The sequence below is a fragment of the Dipodomys spectabilis genome, unplaced genomic scaffold (assembly GCF_019054845.1).
Source record: "Dipodomys spectabilis isolate Male_0828 unplaced genomic scaffold, ASM1905484v1 ptg000054l, whole genome shotgun sequence".
Lineage (NCBI taxonomy): Eukaryota > Metazoa > Chordata > Mammalia > Rodentia > Heteromyidae > Dipodomys > Dipodomys spectabilis.
This window is the reverse complement of record NW_024870731.1, coordinates 11,589,088-11,610,080: the sequence shown is the minus strand read 5'-3', so window position 1 is coordinate 11,610,080 and position 20,993 is coordinate 11,589,088. Positions and strand designations below refer to the sequence as shown.

The 20,993-nt window shown below is 35.6% G+C and overlaps 1 protein-coding gene across 7 annotated transcripts in view; it reads left to right on the top strand.

The window, feature by feature from the left end:
* The window catches only part of Tbc1d5 (TBC1 domain family member 5), a 484,073-nt gene that overhangs the window by 78,842 nt on the left and 384,238 nt on the right, over window positions 1-20,993 (top strand). Inside the window, exon 1 of one of the 7 annotated variants that reach the window (XM_042679823.1) lies at window positions 10,476-10,497. The exons of the other annotated variants lie outside the window; for them this stretch is intronic. The gene's annotated coding sequence lies outside the window, so the exon portion shown is untranslated. Of the gene's footprint in view, window positions 1-10,475; window positions 10,498-20,993 lie in introns of those variants that run through there. 7 annotated transcript variants of the gene reach the window in all.

Genomic DNA, 20,993 nt, shown 5'->3' with positions numbered 1-20,993 from the left:
CATTTGACTTTCCGTTATGAAGAATTTAGCTGGGTACAGTATTCTTGGTTGATAGTTGTTTGTCTTTAGGGCATGGCATACATCATTCCAGGCTCTTCTTGCTTTAATTGTCTCTGCTGAGAAATCTGAGGTGATTCTAATTGGTTTCCCTTTATTGGTGATTTATCTTTTCTCCTTGATAGCTTTAAGGATCCTTTCCTTGGTCTGAGTTGATCTTGTGCGGATTATAATGTGAAGGTGGGATGTCTTGTTCTGGTCTGGTCTATTTGGGGTTTTAAAAGCTTCCTGTATCTGAATAGGCCTATCTTTTTTGCATGTTTGGGAAGTTCTCTGCTAGGATCCTGTTAAATTTCCTAAACCATTAACTTCTGTCTCTAGGTATTCCTCTATATACCCATTATCCTCAGATTAGGCCTTCTGATCTTGTCTTATAAATATTGAATAGTTCTATCATATTTCATGGATTTGTCTTGGAAAGTTGTATGTTCTTTCTCTGTAATATCTAGGTTGTCTTCAATCCCGGAGATTCGATCTTCTGCATGGTCTAATCTACAAGACTTTCTACTTGGTTTTTATTTCTTTTTCTCCTAATTGGTCGGCTTTGATTGCTTCAAATTTTTGTTGGAGCTTTGTTTTAGATCTTGTATGTACTTCTTTAATTTGGTGTTCAGTGTTTATTGTTAAATCACTTAGTTGATTGGTTATGGTTTCCTTGGACTGCCATTCCTTCTGTCGGGCTCCATTCAGCATTCCCTTTGTAGTCTCCCTGAATTCTTTCAGCTGTCTGTTTTTCCATGAATGTCCCTATTGGTCTTGGTCTATTCTCATCTTGATCTCACAATTCCTGTATTACTCTTTGATTAACTTCCTCATGTTCATGCAATTCCTGTGTTTCTCTTTGTTCTCAGCCTGCTCACACAATTCCTGTTTCTTTTGACTGTTCTTAGCCTGTTCACCCAATTCCTGTCTCTCTCTTTGACTGTTCTCAGCCTGCTCACTCAATTCTTGTATTTATCTTTGAGTAGCTTCCTCATGCTCACAAAATTCCTGTATTAATCTTTGGTTTGCCCACTCTTTCTCGCTATCAAGCTTACATTGAGTCCTTTGCAGGTTTTCAATCACCATGTTTACCAGTAGTGTTTGTAGAGCTTTTTGGGAACTCTCTTCTGGATTATTCATTAACTGTTCTGTTCTATCACCTGATTGTCATGAGTGGGAGTTGAGATACCCGGACTTGCCATTTTTCTCGTTTCTCTAGCTTGTTTTGCCCATTTGGTGTGAAAGTAACACCAATTTTGTCCCAGAACACTATTTTAAGGCAAGCATCAACCAGAGTTGCACAGTCAAAATGGCTGCAGATACAATCTAGTTCAACAGATACAATCTATTCAACATCAAACAACTTATGATTAATGGGCTAAGAACAGCAAAGATTTGGCAAATCAGATATTATTAGGATGTGGAGAGGTGAAAGGAGAGTGTATTTAACGAAGTCCTAATCTCAGAGAGATTAGGGGGAATGGGTAGATCCTGTATCTCCCCTGTGTCCATAACCTGGTTCCTGGTGGAATCTCTGTTCTGCTTGTGGTGTTTGGTTTTCCTGTGGCTTCATTGGTTTCTTAACTCAGTTTGTTTGAGCAAGCAGAAAAATGCCCTGTGTTACCAAGGATTTTGTGATTCCCCCCCCCCCCCCTCACCCCCCAGGCTAGTTCAGTAGGAGGGAGATCTGCTTTGAGTATCACAAAAGGGGGAGATAGCTGTTTCTTCCACTTTGGAGATGCTGTCTGGAGGCTAGGTTCTGGGTACAGTTGAACCCTTTCACCAAACAGTAGTTTTTCTCTGAGGGGCTAGCTCCTGAGATACTCACAAAGCCCAGCCTGGAGCCATTCTCAGGGTTTATATTTACTGAGTTTCAGTCATTTTTCTAGGCTGCTTAAGGGAGCTGTAGCCTCTGGCTCTGTTTACCCAGTAAAGAAAGTCACTCCTCCAGGGCATAGCTTCCACCCCTAGTTGGGGTGACTTTCCCCAGGGTGGAGCTGAGCCTGGCAGGTCAGGTCAGGTTCCTCTGATCTGCTAAATGACTTTTTTGCCTTCTTCCAAGGCCTAAGTTGGAGCTAGCTGCTCAGCTAGGCCTTTGTCAGTGTCAAAGATGGAGATCTCCGGCTGTGCAGGAGAGGTGGCCTTTCCTCCTCTGCTCCCTGAGAAGGGGTGAAGACGTCAGGCTTCTACTCAAACCGCGTCTTGGTTACTGGGCTATCTCTGGTCTACGGTCTTCAGGATGAAGATATTTTCTCCTTGTCAGTTCTTGATGGTGTTGAGTAGAATCTGCTCCCCCACTGTATCTGGCGCCTTTGTCCTGGACTCTCTGTTGTAGGTATGGCGGCTGTGGCCGTTGCCGCTGCAGCTGCAGCGGCTACAGCTGCGGCTACCAGCAAGTGCTTAGATCTGTCTCCTTGCTTGGATTTTCTCTCTCTGGCCCAACTCTCTGTACTGTCATGGCACACTTGGTGTAATTCTCTGTCCTAGGACTGATCACTCGAACACTAAAACTGCTTTCTATGCATGAGCTTGTTTAGCCTCCAGCTTTTCCTCTGCCCTCTTCCTCCGAATCCCTGGTAATCTATTTTCTGAGTACCCAGTTTGATTACTTAAAATATGAAGAAAAACTAACTTTCAGGGTTCTTCAAATTTAACTTCATTTTTTTTCTTTTCTATTTCCTCTCCTGCTTCCCTTTTATACCATTTCAAAGGTACTACACGTTCTCCCGTCTCACTTTCTAGATTTCAGGAAGTAAAGAGGGCATGACTTGTTTTGATAGAGCAGACACCTATCATTACTGCACATACCAGGCTTTTCCATGAATGCTTGACAGTGTTGTATTCTTCAGTGTTAGTGACATAGTAAGAGGCAGATCTTGAAGTTATAGTCATAGGAAGAAGAGGAATTGACATGATTTTTTTCCCTCTACCTTTACACTTTATTTTATATTGAACTACTTAAGTAGTTGTTACTTTATAGAAATCATTCTGCTTAACACAGTTGCCTTTTAATAAAGTGCTTGAATATTTGTTTCCAGTTTTTGAAATTTTTTTTATTGATTAAACTGCATCATTTGGAGAAAACACATGTGTTTTAGAATCAAATTACCATTACATATGTACTTCTCAACTTAAATTTTCTACTTGTAAAGTTATCCTAAGCATATAATTTGTATTCAGATAGATAAACATGTATGTTGCACAGTTTTAAAAAAGACCAATTTGTGATTTTAACCCTATATCTTATTTTAATAAATAAAATAATTGGTATTTGCTAATAATTTATACTTCTCTCCTTAATAATAAACTTAGAAGTAGTTAGGTGCAGTAGGGTTTGATGTTAAACCAACTCAGCCAATATACCACTAAAGTTAATTTCTTTCTCTTCAGTTTACAATGACAATTTTACACTCCATTTGCTGTCAGTGAAAATGTAGGCAGCATCTATTCCATGTATTTATAATCACTGAGTTCACTGTATCATACAGGAAAAATACATTAGTATGCCATATAGTAAAGTCTAACACATAAACAACTACTTAGCATTTTCAAGAATGTATCTGACTTATTGATTGGCTTAAATATCTTTTGGTAGAGTGAAATACCACACAGAGTGCATACATTCATTTACTTTTCAGAGCAAGTGCTTCTTGTGCTGATGAAGGAGTTTTTCTTCGCTTTATAAAGCTTACCTATTTCCCTTGGAATTTCTGAATCTTGACACAATTAAATTATTTCTAGGGTTCTTCATATAAAGTATACTCTGGAGGAAAACAATTTTTGAAAACTTATTATATTTAAATTTATTTACATTTATGTTTGGGATGTTCCATGTGCAATGTGAAGTTGGGACTTTTAATAATTTCTGTTTTTCTTTATGAACACTATGATCCTTGGCAGGCTCCATGCTATAAATTAGTCTCAAATAGATGGTGTATGTTTTTTTTCAATAATATACTTGTTAAGACTTTTTTCATCTCAGTACTTTAATTAGAAAATCAAAAATATGGTGTGTAGTTTACTTCTGTATTGATCTAAAACTTGAGAAGTGATAGTAGGAGATCATATAGGTAAGAAGAACATAGAGGAACTATGTGGTGTTGACCTAAATCATTAGTGAGCACATACACCTCTGTTCTTTTTTAGGAGAACAATATTATATTAAATGTAAATTCATTTTTAGGCATATTGTTATTTTAGCTTTAATGTTTCTTTTAGTGAATTGAGTAAGATTTCATATTTCATAGGTATATTATTTGGAAGTTGGAATAGCCATTGAAATTATTCTTGGAAGAGTGGCAAAGTACGTAGTGAGACAAAAAATAGTATTTACAAATGTAATATGAAAAACATAGGAAAAAGTTACATAGCAAAAAGTTACATAGGAAACTTCTTAACGTAAATATGCCTTGTCTCTTCTCATACCTGTCCTACCATTCTTTGTCCAATGGCAAATGAAGAGTGTTTTTCAGACTGTTGTGTAACCTATTATAACTGTTGTGTAGCTTATTAAAACAGCTTTAAGTTTTGAATAAAATTGATGTAAATATGAGAAGGAAAGAGACTATTAATCACCTTTTAAATGACATAAAAAGCTATGGTAAAAATCACAGGCTGGTAAAGGTACATTAAGAAGTAAAATCCCTAAATTCAGATGTGAATTTTAAGCACAAGGCAGTTGTCTTCTGTATACTTAACTGTCATATGTTTTAGTCAAAGTGTAATTTAGACTTTAGAAGTAGTGAATATGGCTTTCATATTTTTTTATTTTTCTTTTAGCATGTATACCAATGAACTACTACTACTGGACTCTGGTTTTGATGGGTATATATGATGTATAATAATGTACAGTAATGAAAACAATATATCCTGTCTACTGGATTCTGGTTTTGATGGGTATACATGGACTATGAAACCAAATACTACTGAAATAATTCATATGCTCATCCTCAGATTGTCTTTATGGTGTGCCTTACTTTCTACTACTAAAAACTATATTTAGTGGTAAAATTCAAATCATTCAAACACATTTGAGCATGCTGTAGTGTACTGAGGACTTTCAGGCTTAGATTGTAAAACAAATGTATTATTATTTTCATTGAGTATATTTGTCTTAGATTATTATAGTCTTAAAAACTTAATTTGATCATAGTCCTAGCATTTTTACAGAAAGCAATTTATTGTATTTTTAATAAAAGTCTTTTGACAATTTTAAGTATTTGAGAAAATTTTCTGCTTCATTTTTTTCTTCATGGGCAGTTTCATAACATTTTTTGGTAGTTAAAAACTATAGCACAGGCCAGGTGCTGATGGCTCACACCTGTAATCCTACCTACTCAGGAGGCTGAGATCTGAGGATTATGGTTCAAAGACAGCCTGGGCAAGAAAACCAGGAGTGGCGCTGTTGCTTAAGTGGTAGAGCACTAGCCTTGAGCTGAGAGTTGAGGGACAGTACCCAGGCCCAGAGTTCAAGCCCCGTGATGACAAAACAACAACATCAACAACAACAAAAACAACAAAAAAGAAAACTATAGCACAGATGGTCTGTTTGTAAGAGAACTTTGGCTTTTAAGTTCTAAAATAGTAGAAAAAATATTTTAGACTTAATTATTTTAAAAAACTATGTTTAGAAATATAGGTACAAAAGCATTTGTAATCTTACAATTTTTTATTATTAGGTATGCTTTTTATTTTGCTTTTAGTAACTTGTAAGTTAAGATTGCAGTTATTAGGTGTATTTCTGCATTTTATATATTGCTCCCAGATGCTACAGTATTAGTTTTTATCACTGCATATTTTATGAAATGTCAGCCTTCTGTTGGCTGTTCAAGCAGCATTGTTAGTGATCAAAGACACAACATAAAGAGGAATCTAAACAGTTGGCTTATCTTTGTCCTTCATTGTGACAAAAATACTACATAATTACTGTATTAAAAAAGATAAAATTTGCCATCATGTAACATGAAAAGAAATAAATGCCTTTGTTTTTAAGGGAAACAAAATAGTAAGGTTTTTAATATCATGACCCCCCACACCCCCGAATAGAAGGACATACTATGTCTAACTTTATACTTTTTTTCTAAGGAATTAGGGTAATAAGGTCATGTACAGACAAGTTCATAGGAAAAACAGCCTAGTGTTTGATATAAGAAGTTAGACTTAATTTTGTCACATAAAATACATTTTATAAACGTGACTAGTAGTTTATTTTTGTGTTTATTAATTGCATATGATAAGTTTTATTTCAGTGTTTGATTAAATTTACCTACTTTTGTAGTTTAAAACTTTTTTGGTTGGTTTACATGTTCCTTTTTTATTTCAGTGATTTCAATAGCAGGATTACATTGTAGAAAGGAGATAAAAAATTTCTAAGCCTGAGAGAAATCTGTAAGAATAAAAGTCTTGAATGATTTTGATCAGCTGTTGTATATGCCCAACTCAGCAGTTGGTTCAATCAATTTTGTTTTGAGATGGTTTTATTAAAATGAGCTGCTGCTTTCAGTAAATCATTGAGAAAGATTCTTGCTTTTTATACATGTCTCTTTTGGATGGAGGCAGAGTCTCAAATTGCAACCTTTAAACCTATAAAACTGGCAACAATTCTTTACTCCCATGAAAGTGTGTTTCTGTTTTGTCAGAGTGGGCATTTGGAAACAGAGAATGTAGAATGAAGATTTAGATTGAGTTTGTAGTGAAGTACTAGATCTAATTTCAAAATGGTCAGAAAATTATAAGATATAAATACCTTTAATTTCTAGTAGAATTCCTATTTTTATAAATAAATGAAAAGTAATTGCTTTTCTATGAAAGAATTAAATCTTCGGATAGCAGTTCGAAAGATTGTGTGTGTGTGTGTGTGTGTGTGTGTGTGTGTGTGTGTGTTTTAAATGTGATCTGTGCTGATGTTGTATGTGGTAAGCTATAATTCCAGTGTTCATTGAAGCAGTAGTTACTCACACCTGAATTTCTGTGTGTCTAGGCGTTCGCTGGTTTTTTTTTATTATTTATTTTTATTTTTTGTGAACATACTGTACAGAGGGGTTACAATTACATGGGCAAGATAATGCCTCTCTGAAGAAGAAAGAAGGATGGTCAATAGACACATGAAGAAATGCTCAACCTCCCTAGCCATAAAAGAAATGCAAATCAAAACAACATTGAGATACCACTTCACCCAAGTTAGAATGGCTATAATCAAGAACTCTAACAACAACAGATGCTGGGGGGGATGTGGACAGAAGGGAACCTTACTTCATTATTGGTGGGAGTGTAAACTTGTTCAACCACTTTGGAAAGCAGTATGGAGGTTCCTGAAAAGACTTCACATAGAGCTCCCCTATGACCCAGCAATCCCACTTTTGGGCATTTACCCAAATGTTTACAAACAAGACCACACTAAAGCTACCAGCACAACTGTGTTTATTGCAGCATTATTTACCATAGCTAGGATATGGAGTTGGCTGGTTTTTAATCTCAAATTCATAGGCTTTTAGAATTTAAGCAATCACAGTTAGACACAAGTAGCTACTTTGCATTTTTGTAGAAAGCTTCATGTTACCCTGCTAGTGTTAAGCAATTATTTTCTTTTGGGCATGGTAGTGTTTTATCAAGTTCCCAGAAATCCTGTAGCTATAGCAAGTATCTCCACTGTGTGTTTTGTTGTGTACTTTCTAGATGCTCAGAAAAGCATTCTGTGGTCACATAAATTAACAAAGCACTGAATACTTTCTTCATAGTATACGTATTAAAGGATTTGAAAATGAGATGTAACATTTCATCTCAACATTAAATTTATGTGACCACAAAATCCTTAAAGATAAAACAGAATAGCCTGTTTTTTTCTTCCTAACTCTTTTTAATAGCAAATGGTATTATAGATTGAGATCTTAGGATCATTGTGCTTGCTGTTACTTTTTTTTTTTTTAATACCCTCTTAGAGAATGGAGCCAGGAAATAATGGATTTGTGTAAATGGATACACTCACACACACATATGTATCTACATCAGTATGGATGTATATGAACATACTGCAAAACATACAAGTACTTTTTTTGAGATTGGCTAGTTCAAATCACTGTCTTTAATTCTAATCCTTCTCCATAGGGATCTTCCTTGCCTTTTCCTTTACTGTGAGGCCCTTGGCTTCCAACAGAATCAACCCATTTAGTTATTCACTTAACTCAGTATATATCTAAAATTGTTTCAAAACTAGCACATTATACTACTAAGAACAGTCCTACTAAAAAGACTTCACGATATTCTCATCACCCCACTCATTTCTGTGTCTATATAATAAATTGCTGTACTTAGAGTTATTTGGAATTGTTCCTTCTTAGAAGTGTGGATTTAGTTTTAATTTGAAATGTGTTAGTCCTCTAATTTTAGTTGTTGTGTTTTCTCCCATGTCCTTGAGGATCTGTTTTTGTTTGTTTGCTTATTTTGTCTGATGACATTTGACATGGCCAGATCTATCTATGGAAGTGTTATTTTTTTGTTGTGTATAAATTTATCACTTGTTTTTCAAAAACAATACTGTACAGAAATTTCTATGTTCTTATTTTGTTCAACTCCATTCTTTATTGTGAGAAACCTATTTATTTGAAAGTGTAGTTTATATAGACATGAAGATATATACTCTTTCCTTTCATATTCATATATTCATTTGCAATTTACTCTTTTTATTCATTAGTATCTCTTAGAAATCACTCCTGGTTAGTTCATAGAGATTTCCCTTATTTTTTTTTTTTTTTCCCCGCCAGTCCTGGGACTTGAACACAGGGCTTGGGCACTGTCCCTGAGCTTCCATGTGTTCAAGGCTAGCACTCTACCACTCGAACCACAGCGCCACTTCCAGCATTTTCTGTGTATATGGTACTGAGGAATTGAACCCAAGGTGTCATGAATGCTAGGCAAGCACTCTACCGCTGAGCCACATTCCCAGTCCCTTTTCATTCATTTTTATAGCTGTTCATGATTTTATTGTGTGTATCTATGAGTTATTACTCAACTAATTTATTTTTGTGTAAGTTCCAAATATTTTGCAATTAAAATATTTGGATAAGTTTACATATTCAGTACAGATTCTTTTCAAAGGAAGAATGCTTATGTAGTTCTATCAGATACTGCCTACTTCCTTCGCATGGAAATTGTGTTATTTTGCTGTTCCACAAACAGTATGATAATGCCTGCTTCCCAGCCTTCTGAATGCAGTATACTGTGAAGCATTTGGATTTTTGTAAAATGATGCTTAAGTTATATATTTCAATATTCATTTAATTAGATTCATTTTATTAGTGGAGTTGAATATCGTTTTCTGTGTATCAGAGCCATTTTCATAAGTTATTTGGTATTTTCCAAATTGGCTTAAAAATTTCTTGTAAAAATACTAGGTATTTTGTTTGATACGGATTGCAGATGTTTCCTCCCTCCATGTCATCTGTCTTTTGGTTTTCCTTGTGGTATATTTTGTCATGTAAAAGTTTTATATTTGAATAGTAGTTCTAGCAAAGTAGGCTTTTCTTTTATAAATAAAAGAATATAATATTAAAAAATTACTTGTATAGATTTTCTCATGTGTAGGTTACTTCTCCAGTGATAACTCTACTTGAGATATAATTCCTTAGCACAGTAGTGAGAAGTCCTCTTTGAGGCAATGAACAGCTGATGGGAAAGTCTTTGCTGGATCTTGGGATGTAGCCCTGAGACAAGGGTAGAATTACATAATTATGTATTATATGAAGTATAACACATGTATATAATAAATGTATAGTATACATCTATTACACACATGTACCTATGCCTCCCTCCTTCCTCCCCACATAATGGGAGAAGGCAAATTGCCAAGGATAGATCTGTTAATAAGGTGGCAGCATCAGGAAAAGTGTCACAGTCAAAAACTGACTGGTTGATTGTAGGAAAGAACAATTTCAGAATAAACAAGATGAACACTGTTTTAGGAAGGAGTTTTGGTTATTAAGACTACAGTGTAATCAAAGACTATAAACACTTCAGAAAGGGCATTCATTACACCATTAGGAGAACAATTTCAGTGATTATGAAAGGGCAAGAGTCATATAGCAAGGGGTTTGCTTTGTCAAAATCATGTTGAAACAAAGTGCCCCATACAGAAAATTGGGAAGAGTTTGACAACATAGGCCAGTATGCTTAAATAAAGTTTGTAAAATATAGAAGAAATGATAATTTCAAAAATCTATCATGGATTAGAAACTGAAGTTAGAGATGAGAATTGAAAAATCTGTAGGCACTTTCGAATGCAGTAATGTATAAGCAGACCTCTAAAAGCATGTAGTAAAACATTTTATATTTTCAGACATTACGGAAGCCAAGATGGTAAATGGCTGGTAAAAGAAATCAGAAGTAAGCTGCCGGAATACCACTGGAGGCTGCATGGCTGGACAGGTTCTGGCATAGTACTCTTATTTTGACATCTTCAAAGAGGTACTGCAAAGAAATATTGTAATTGTGGAAACAATACAGATTCTCTGAGAAAGGAGACAAATTAAACCAGTTTTATCAAACCTAAGTTATTAATACATTGTTTAATATAGTTGGTCAATCCTAAGAAAGACTTATTAACTCCATAAAGAAGACATTATTACAAATGAGGGAAACCATGGAGCCTATGTTGCTTTGGGTCAGGCTTACTTCACTTAATATAATTTTTTTCCCCAAGTCTTTACATTTCCTTAGGAATTGGACAATGTCATTCTTTCTGATAGAAGCATGAAATTTCATTGTGAATTTATACCACAATTTCTTATGTCTATGATAGTCCTAGCAGAGGATCACAATAAGTCAATAGCTATGCACATATGACCATATAAAATGATCCTAATTGAGAAAAGGTTAAATAAGATGATGTTAAATGAACCCCAAAATAGGGACACAAGTGTTTTTTTTCTTTCTTGCTATTGTTTCTAACGTATTTATAAGGTACCATGTAATTTTTTTTTTTTTTTTTGCTTTGTATGTCCCTCCCCCATGGTGTAACCCTGTTTTCACTGTATTTGATTTTGGTATAATTTGGGGAGGGGAAGGGAAAAAACAAAATGTTTAAATAGGGATACAGGTTGACCCATTGCAACAATGATATGTACAAGACGTTATGTCGGAAAACAAACTTTACAATTTAGGCTGGGGAGTGGAGAGTGGGGGGAGTGCAGCTGAGGAGGTGGAAGGGAAGGGATGGTAGGGGAAAAACAAAGGAGGAGGCAACAATGCTGGATAAGAAATGTACTCATTACCTTGCTCAAGTAACTATAACCCCTTTGTACAGTATTTTCACAACAAAAAACTTAATAAAAAAAAAAAGTTGTGATGATGGGATTAGGTGCACCACTCTAAAAGCAATGCTCCCAAATGACGTGTACATCTCATTGTTGCAATGGGTCCACCTGTATCCCTAGTTAAATGATTTGTATTCAAATGTTCCAGATTTTGAAGAGATAAATTTCATTTTACTTGATCACATTAAGGTAGTTTTTTTATGTGCAATATAAATTTGTTTTAATTTTTAAAATAATGAGTAGTATTGAACTTTACCAAAATAATTTATTTGAATATGTTGAGATTATGTTACAGTTTGTGTCCTAATGGGTCATCTATTATGTGGTAAACAGATTAGTGTTTTCTGGATCCTTAGGCTATGGAAAAACTGAAGCTCTTTAGTAGTCAGCAGGAATAAAGCTGAATATGGGTTGAAAGGGCTCGATTAATTTGCAAATGTACTGTAACATTTAAAATTTTTTTCTCTTTAAACTCAATCTTAAATTCTTTGCTTTTGTAGTCTGATAACTGTCAGTTTCAAACACTAAAAGAAAACATTTATAGCTATATATAGCTGTATTAAGTTGCATTAAGTTACTTTTGTGAATATAGAAAGATTACAATGTGGATGTAGATTAATATAGAGTTGGAAATGGAAGAGATTATAGATAATTATGGAAAGCCTGAAAATGGATTTAATTTGTAAACCTTTTTTATTTCACTACCCTATACAGAAATTTAAGAAATTTTTGCAGCACATACTGTTTATTAAGAAAATATTTTATGTTATAGTTTGTCTTAATGAGTTGTATTTAATCCACTTTAATGCTTTTGTTTTAAATTTCTTATTAATAATGAAGATTTTAAACTTTTATATTTACCTGCTATTTTAGAACATTTTTATGGGAAATTAATCTGTATATTACCATCTAGAGAAAATGTTCTAGAAAATAGCTGATCTGGTTAGATTTAGGCTTCTCATTCTCTTCAGGTAAAACTCAATTGGCAGTGAGGGGATACAGTTTTCCTATTGCACAACATATTGAGAACCAAAACTTCCTTTGGTTGAAGGTGTTACCCTTTATCAAGAATTTTCTTGAAAGCCAGGCACTGGTGGCTCATGCTTATAATCCTAGCTACTCAGGAGGCTGAGATCTGAGGATCATGGTTCAGAGCCAGCCAGGGCAGGAATATCCATGAAACTCTTATCTCCAGTAAACAACCAGAAAACCAGAAGTGGCACTATGGCTCAAATGGTAGAGGACTTGCCTTGAGCTGAAGAGCTGAAGGACAGTGCCTAGCCCCAGAGGGTTAAGCCCCACAACCAACAACAAGAACAAAAATAATGTTCTTGGGAATCTGTGATATAGTTTACTATTACTGTTACTGCTATTATTTTTATTGTGGATGATTTGGTTCAATAAATCTAATTTGGTTTAATAATCTATGCTTTGTGAAAGTATATGATTTGATCTTTATAAGATTTTTAAAGTTAGAATTAAACTTTATAAAACTTTATTATAAAATGTATGTTTAGATTTGAGATACGGCTCAAGTGGTAAACCACTTGTCTGGCAAGTTCAAGACATTCAGTTCAAATGCTAGTATAAGCAGTAAGCCTTTTATTTTGCATTATCATTAATTAAATCTTATGCTTCACAGATTGCAGGTAACCAATGATTAAGTAAAGACTACCAAAAAATATGTATGATAAAAATCTTTTTGTGAAAATTAGCTGTTACTAAGGAGCTTCTGATTAGGCCAGGAAGAAACATTAGAGTAATGATCAAATGATTAGAGCTATTTTACTTGTGTTATAGTCTATCTGGAACACAATTTAACTGTATTATTATTACTACTTTTTTTGGTATTGGGGATTCAATACATGCCACTTTGTCACTGACCTGCATCCCAGGTTCTCTAACATGGTTTGGAAGGAAGGGACTTGTAGACAAATGTGCATAGAACTAGAGATCAAGCTCATATGATTTATGTTTTTTTCTCAAAGTTTAATATAGAAGTCACAATAATTTGATGAGTAATTTTTATGTTACATGAAAAACTTCAATATTATGAAATTTATCGAATTTCTAGTTAAAACACTAGAAAATTTTCAGTTGTTAAGAGACTGTCCCTTGCTATGCGCTGGTGGCTCATGCTTGTAATCCTAGCTGCTCAGGAGGTGGAGATCTGAGAATCTTGATTTGATGCTAGCCTGGGCAGAAAAATCCATGAGAATCTTAGCTCCAATAAACTACTTAGCAAAAGAGTAAGAGGCACTGCTGAAGTGGTAGAGCACTAGTTTTGAGCAAAAGAAGCTCAGGGTTAACACTCATGCTTGAATGGGTTCAAGCCCCAGGACTAGCATTAAAAAAAAAAAAAAAGTTTTCTTTTCTCCATTTTTTTGTTGGTGGTACACAACACTCCACAATGCAATTTAACCTTTGTTAATGGTTCCTTAAATTCTAAAAATCACCAATGCTTTGAGCAGTCTAGTTGCTAAAAGCATCAACTAGATATTTTTTAATATATTTTTTACTATATAAATACTGTGCAGAGGGGTTTCAGTTACATGAGTAAGGTAATGAATACATTGCCTATTGAGTATTGTTACCCCCTACTTTGTTTTTCCCTTACCATCTCTTCCTTCCCCATCTCAAAAACTCCTCCCTCCCCTCCCCCCAAGTTGTAAAGTTCCTTTTGAACATAGTGTCTTGTACATCTCATTACTATAGTGGTTCAACCTGTATCCTTATTTCAGCATTTTGTTATGTTCCTTCCCATCCCCCAATTAGAAAAATTATATACAAGATGCAGGGCACCTGAATCAAATACAGTGACAAGAGAGGTTATACCATGGGGGAGGAACATGCACCAGAAACAAAATATTCACCTAGTACATTTTAAGTACATTAAAAACAGCTGGGAAGTTGGCTCAGTGGTAGAGCGCTTGCCTTGCATGCCTGAGGCCCTGGGTTCGATTCCTCAGCACCACATAAGCAAAAGAAAAATGCCAGAAGTGGCGCTGTGGCTCAAGTGGTGGAGCGCTAGCCTTGAGCTGAAGAGCTGAGGGACAGTGCCCAGGCCCAGAGTTCAGGCCCCACGACTGGGCCCCAAAAAATAAAGAAAGAAAAAAAAATAAAAACAACAGCAAGAAAGACAAAACCTCTTGTGTCCCTATCTTGGGGTTCATTTCACTTATTAGCATCATATCTTATATGGTCATATGTATATAGCTTTTGACTTTTTCTGCTTGTCCTAGACATATACTAGTTTTGCAAATAAGAGAAACCATGGGACCTGTGTTGCTTTGGGCCTGGCTTATTTCACTTAATATAATTTTTTTCCCCAAGTTTTTCCATTTCCTAACAAATGGGATGATGCCATTCTTTCTGATGGAGGCATAGAATTCCACTGTATATATGTATCACATTTTCTTGATCCATTCAAGAAAGGGACATCTGGGTTGGTTCTATATCTTAGCTATGGTGAATAATGGTGCAATAAGCATAGTTGTGCTGGTAGCTTTAGTATGACCTCGTTCATGATTGCTTGGGTAAATCCCCACAAGTGGGATTGCTGGATCATAGGGGAGCTCTATGTGTATGAAGTCTGTTGAGGAACTCAACCAGATATTTTTATGTCATGTAATTAAACACATTAAACCCTGAAACATTCTAGGGTTTTCTGAAGCACACTTAAGATGTTACTACTTTCTCCTGCATGTTTGACAGTTTGAATTGTATTGTTTAATATTTAATACAGTATATATTGTAGGTTAAGAGCCTGCCTTTTTTTGTTGTTGTTGGTGGTGGTGGTGGTGAGGCTTGAACTCAGGGCCTGGGTGCCATCCCTGAGCTCTTCTTTGCTCAAGGTTAATCCTCTACCACTTTGAGCTATAGCACCACTTCCAGTTTTTTGGTGGGTAGTTGGAGATAAGAGTCTCATGGACTTCGCTGCCCCGGCTGACTTTGAACTTCAGTTCTCAAATCTCAGCCTTTTAAGTAACTAGGATTACAGGCATGAACCACCAGTGCCTGTTGAGCCTGACTTTTGAAAACAATATGATATGCCAGTAACACAGTCATACATGCCAAGATTACCTAAAATTATTAATTGTGTGAAGCTTCGGAAGGGTGCTTGAGTTGGTCACCTGGCTTTGAAGAGATCTTATTCCAAAGAGAGGCCCCAGTTTAGAATCTAGTTTTGAGAACAAATATACCAACTAAAGTGTTGAGTTAGGGGCTTGTGAAGTCTGAGACTAAGTAATCCTACAATATCATGGTTCTTAGCTAATTGATGCTGAGTAAAGTTATGATAGCTTGAAGGCACAAATCATGATTGTATTTAGCATAAATCATGATTGTATTTATACAGTATATACACTGTATACACTGAAGGTTGTATATACAGCCTACTGAGGATCAAAATAAAGTACTCATAGTCAAAAGAAATTTTCACAATGTTTTTGAACTCAGTTCTAAAATTAAGAATTAAAACAATTTACTAATGTGGTTCCATTTATATGTAGTGCATAGTGTGTACACAATAGGGTCATTTTTTCTTGAAAGCTCTTTTACCATCTACTATTTTGTAGGAGCTGGAAATAGTGACTTAATTTGAAACTTACTACCCCATTTTAAGTTATTCTGACTAAAATGTTCTACATTTTAGAAGAAGTCTAGTCATCTCTAGGGAGTGATGAGTTCATAAAGAACTTTTGAAATTTCTTGTATGTTAGACAGTATTAGGGGTTAAACCCAAGGACTTGATGGCCAGACAAGCACTGTACTATTTGAGTGATAAGCCCAACAGCTTCTCTCATCCCAAACTTAAAAAGAGTTTGAATTGATGTTGTGCTAACTTTTTCTGGGCTAGCTTTGAATTTAAAATGCTTCTATCTCTGCCTCTACTGTAGTATCTGAGAATATAAGTGTATGTACTACCACGGCAGGGTTAAGAAACAATTTCTTTGAAATTCTTTCCATTTGTGGTTTGGAGAGGTGGAAATAGTCCACAGATTTGAGTTTTGCAAGAATTTTGTTACTATGTAGACAGAGGTTAGTAATTTGTTTTGGAAGAAATATTCAGGCATTTATTCATTGTCCATTTATACACATGACTTAGTATGTAATTTGTCTGGCCAATCTCCCCATTGGCTTTAGAAATATTAGAGAAGCAGTAAAAAATCTGATCCATAGTTGCCTATGTGTATGTGTAATGTAATCAAGAATAACACTGAAAAAATCTAGGAATGTTGTTTGTAGACTTTAATCTTAATGTCTATCACAGTACGATGAAAGCACTTAGCTAGATATATTTTCACAGGTTTCTTTTAGTGCTGAATGAGTAATGTATTTCAGAGTAAAGATAAATGAGTTTCATGAACTACAGATTTCAGTGCCAAGAACCCATGACTTACAAATATAAGAGGACATGAACTTTGTTCTTTTTTTTTTTTTTTTTTTATTTGCCTTACTTGGGACTTGAACTCTGGACCTGGGTTCTATCTCTGAGCTTCCATCCTCAAGGCTAGTGCTCTATCACTTGAGCCTCAGCTCAACTTTCGGCTTTTTGTGACTTTCTTTCCTTGGCTGGCTTCTAACCATAATCCTCAGATCTTACTCAATAGCTAGGATTACAACTGTGAGCCAACAGCACCCACCGAACTTCATTCTTGATGATAGATTTCCAAGATGCTCTGCTGTGATGAGCACATAATTCACCATGTATATTTTGATTCACTTTATTTATAGGTGTATCTGAAGACATTGTGGTATATATAGGATATGGGTTGTATAGTGTCATAGAACTGAGTTTAAATATCATTTATTAACTAAGATACTAAGTACATTAGTTACATTGTCTACATTTCTTCATTTTTATAAGTGAGAAAAATGATAATAAGGTCTTTTCCTTAGTATGAATGGAATAATGGTAATAATAAGATCTTTTTTTATATAGTAGCCGTGGAAAGTAAATGACATGATTTTTTTTTTTTTTAATTTTATTTTATTTTATTTGAGAACATACTGTACAGAGGGGTTACAATTACATGGTCAGGATAATGCATACATTTCTTAACAAGCATTGCAGCCTCCTCCTTTGTTTACCCTTCACCTCCCTTCCCAGCCTCCCCCCTCCCCCCCCACCCAATCATACCCCCCCCCCCTTCCCCCCCTCCGACATTGTAAAGCTGGTTTTGACATGACATTTTGTACTTCTCATTGTTGCAACAGGTCCACCTGAATCCTTAAACGACTGGTTTGTCCCCATCTCCTCCACATGTTATACTGACATCAAATATAGTGAAAGCAGGGGTTACACTGTGGGGGAGGGACATACAAAGCAACAAAGAAATAATCTTATAAATGCGTTAGAAACACATGCATGAAAGAAACAAAAACATTAAAATACATATTTGAGGTTTCGTTTTCCTAACATCACATTATCTGACTTTTTCCGCTTGACTCATACCTATACTAGATATTGCAAATAAGGGAAACCATGGGACCTATGTTTCTTTGGGCCTTGCTTACTTCACTTAATATAATTTTTTCCAAGCCTTTCCATTTCCTAACAAATGGGAAAATGTCATTCTTTCTGATGGAGGCATAGAATTCCATTGTGTATATATACCACATTTTCTTGATCCATTCATCTACTGAGGGGCATCTGGGTTGGTTCCATATCTTAGCTATGGTAAATAATGCTGCAATAAACATAGTTGTGCTGGTAGCTTTAGTGTGGTCTTTTTTGTAAACATTTGGGTAAATGCCCAAGAGTGGGATTGCTGGGTCATAGGAGAGTTCTATGTGAAGTCTTTTGAGGAACCTCCATACTGCTTTCCAAAGTGGTTGAACAAGTTTACATTCCCACCAACAATGAAGTAAGGTTCCTTTCTGTCCACATCCCCTCCAGCATCTGTTGTTGTTAGAGTTCTTGATTTTTGCTGTTCTAACTGGAGTGAGGTGATATCTCAGTGTTGTTTTGATTTGCATTTCTTTTATGGCTAGGGATGTTGAACATTTCTTCATGTGTCTATTGGCCATCCTTCTTTCTTCTTCAGAGAAGCTTCTCTTTAAGTCTTTCGCCCACTTACTTATTGGGCAGTTGTTTCTTTGAGGATTTGTTGTTGGGTGGTTTAATTTTTTGAGTTCCAAGTATATTTTAGATATGAGACCCTTGTCCGTTGTATGGCTAGTAAAGATCTTCTCCCAGTCCGTGGGCTTTCTATTGATCTTGCTAGCTATGTCATTTGCCCTGCAGAAGCTCTGCAACCTTATACAATCCCATTTGTCCAACCTTTCTTTAATTTGTTGTGTTTCCGGGTCTCTATTCAGAAAATTTCGGCCTGAGCCAAGGAGACCCAGGGTTTCTCCTATTCCATCCTGTAATGTTTTCAGAGTGTCTGCTTTGAGTTCAAGGTCTTTGATCCATTTGGAGTTGATTCTGGTGCAGGGTGATATATAAGGATCTAGCTTTAGTTTTCTACATGTAGTTAACCAGTTTTGCCAGCACCATTTACTGAAGAGGCTGTCTGTCTTCCATTCTATTGTTTTAGCTCCCTTATCGAAGATTAGATGGCTATAGGTCTGTAGGTTCATTTCTGGGTTTTCAATTCTATTCCATTGGTCCTGAGGTCTGTTCTTATGCCAATACCAAGCTGTTTTGATTACTATGGCTTTATAGTAGAGTTTGAAATTTGGTATTGATATTCCTCCAGCCGTGTTCTTTCCGTTGAGGAGCGTTTTTGCTATTCGGGGTCTTTTATTGTTCCATATGAATTTTTGGATTGCCTCTTCTATTTCCTTGAAGAATGAGGTTGGAATTTGGATAGGTATTGCGTTGAATTTGTAGATAGCCTTGGGAAGTATTGCCATTTTCACGATGTTAATCTTTCCAATCCAGGAGCATGGGAGGTTTTGCCATTTTTTAAGTTCTGTGTTGATTTCCTTTTTCAAGATTTTAAAGTTTTCATCATAGAGGTCCTTCACTTCTTTAGTTAAGTTAATTCCTAGGTATTTTATTTTTTGTGGGGCTATTACAAATGGAGTTGCTTTCCTAATTTCAGCCACACTTTTCTCATTGTTGGCATACAGAAAAGCCATTGATTTTTGGGGGTTAATTTTATAACCTGCTACTTTGCCAAAGTATTGAATCAGCTTGAGTAATTTGGGAGTGGAGTCTATGGGATTCTTTAAATACAAGATCATGTCATCTGCAAAGAGGGAGAGTTTTATTTCTTCTTTCCCTATTTGGATCCCCTTTATGTCTGTATCTTGTCTTATTGCTGTAGCTAGGCATTCTAATACTAGATTGAAGAGAAGTGGAGAGAGTGGGCATCCTTGTCTTGTTCCTGAGTTAAGAGGAAATGGCTTTAGTTTTTCACCATTGAGTATAATGCTGGCTGTAGGTTTGTCATATACAGCCTTTATTGTATTGAGGAATGTTCCATGGATTCCTAATTTTTCCAAAACCTTCATCATAAAGGGGTGTTGGATCTTGTCGAATGCTTTTTCTGCGTCTATTGAGATAACCATGTGGTTCTTATTCTTGCTCCTGTTGATGTGATGAATAATATTAATTGATTTGCATATATTGAACCAGCTTTGCATCCCTGAAATGAATCCTGTTTGATCGTGGTGTATGATTTTTTGGATGAATTGTTGAAGTCGATTGGCCAAAATTTTGTTGAGAAGTTTTGCATCAATGTTCATCAAAGAAATGGGTCTATAGTTCTCTTTCTTTGATGAGTCCCTGCCTGGTTTTGGGATGAGGGTTATGATGGCTTCATAGAATGTGTTCGGTAGTGAGCTTTCTCTTCCAATTTCATTGAAGAGTTGGAGGAGAATTGGTGTGAGCTCTGCTTTGAAGGCCTTGTAAAATTCCGCTGTAAAACCATCTGGTCCTGGACTTTTCTTAGCTGGGAGGTCTCTTATTGCTGTTTCTATTTCAATGCTTGATATGGGCCTGTTAAGATAGTTTAACTCATCTTGGTTTAGTTTTGGCATGTCAATATTTGCTAGGAAGAGGTCCATTTCTGTCAAGTTCTCAAACTTATTAGCATAAAGTTTTGAGAAGTATTCCCTTATAATGTTCTGAATCTTGGTTGTTTCCGTGGTGATGTTTCCATTCTCATCTCTGAGTTTATTAATTTGGGTGTGTTCTCTTCTTTTTCTGATAAGATTTGCTAAGGGTCTGTCAATTTTGTTAAGTTTTTCGAAGAACCAACTCTTTGTTTTGTTGATTCTTTCTATAGTTTTTTTGGATTCTAATTCATTTAATTCTGATTATTTCTTTCCGTCTACTGGATTGGGGTTTATCTTGCTGCTCTTTTTCAAGGAGGTTTAGATGTGTCATTAAATTGTTAGTTTCAGATCTCTCCAATTTGTTGATGTAGGAGCTCAGAGCTATAAACTTGCCTCTGAGTGCTGCCTTTGCTGTGTCCCAGAGGAGCTGGTAATTTGTGTGTTCATTTTTGTTGAATAGCATGAACATTTGAATTTCCTTTCTAATCTCTTCCATGACCCACTCATGATTCAGCAGTGTGTTGTTCAGCCTCCATGTGATACCGGACTTTCTTTGGTGCCTTTTGGTGTTGAGTTCTAATTTTATTCCCTTGTGGTCAGAGAGAATGCAAGGTATAACTTCAATGTTTCTGAATT